This window comes from Myotis lucifugus, unplaced genomic scaffold (genome assembly GCF_000147115.1).
Source record: "Myotis lucifugus unplaced genomic scaffold, Myoluc2.0 scaffold_229, whole genome shotgun sequence".
NCBI classification, from domain to species: domain Eukaryota; kingdom Metazoa; phylum Chordata; class Mammalia; order Chiroptera; family Vespertilionidae; genus Myotis; species Myotis lucifugus.
In genome coordinates, this window is record NW_005871277.1 from 1,134,852 (window position 1) to 1,136,088 (window position 1,237).

A 1,237-nucleotide genomic window follows, 5' to 3' on the forward strand; every position below is an offset into this window, starting at 1 on the left:
TGGGTCCTTCATGTGGAACTCCCCTCCTGGACTTTGTCTTTAGGTATTTCCTCCCTGATTTCCCTGCCCTGTTATCCTCTGTTCTTTCCACAAGTCCTAAGACTTGGATGTAGAAATTGCTGACCTGGCCCACCAGTGTACACATTTCTCCCTCTCCTACTTTCTATCCCTTTTCTTTTACTTCCTGGGCAATCCCTTCCGCCTTCTCCAGAGCAGTTTTTCACTTCTGCTATCATGTGCTTAGCGCCTCAGAGCCTGTTTCTGGCCTGTAAATGTTCCTTTTTGTGCATCCTGCATGCGACATCCTCGCCAACCTCAATGAGAGGATTAACGACAGCTTTTCCAAGTTCTCTTCTCCTACTACGATTTCTGTTTCTTCCAAGTGTCCTGTGTCCCTTTGTTTGTTTGGGGCCCGTCTTCCTGTTAGAAACTGTACCCAAATGTTGGGTTACTTCTTCAGGGCCAGGAGCAGGAACTAAAGGGCTGATGACAAGAGCTGAGAATGTGGTCAGGCCACCGGACCCTGAGCTCAACTCTGGGAAGTCGGTGTTTTAATACCCCAAGTATCTCTCTTTTTTTTCCTTTTAAAATCTCAAGTGCTCCACAGAATAACAGTTTTGTTGTTGTTGTTAATCCTCACCAAAGATATTTTTCCACTGATTTTTAGAGAGTGGGAGGGAGGGAGAGAGACAGAGAGAGAGAGAGAAACATCGATGGGAGAGACAGACATCAATTGGTTGCCTCCCACAGGAGCCTAGACCAGGGCCGGGGATCGAGCCTGCAACTGAGGTACGTTGACCAGAATCGAACCCGGGACCCTTCAGTCCACAGGCTGATGCTCTATCCACTGAGTCAAACCGGCTAGAGCCCCAAGTATCTATAGAGTCGTCCTCCCTCGCTGGTCCCGTTCCCCTGGGGGAAGTGCCTGGGTCTCCTGCTCGGAGGAAAGGCTGGCGAGGAACCTGGGCAGGGAGGGTGGGAACTGCTGGGACAGGTCTGGGGAAAGGGCAAGTTTCAGGATTCAGCACCTACAGTGACCTTCATCCTCTTGCTAGGAATACAGGCCCGGCACTCCCCAGGGTGCCGGTAGTCCCCCAGGCCTAGACCATCGGCCCTTTCCCGCTCAGAGAGAAAAACTTCCGGCCTCCCATTGGAATAAGAACCGGGGCGCCCCCCAGCCACAAGGAGCAGGAAAAGGGGGGCAGTTCCGGGTCCTCTCAGCCTTCCTCCGTGGCTG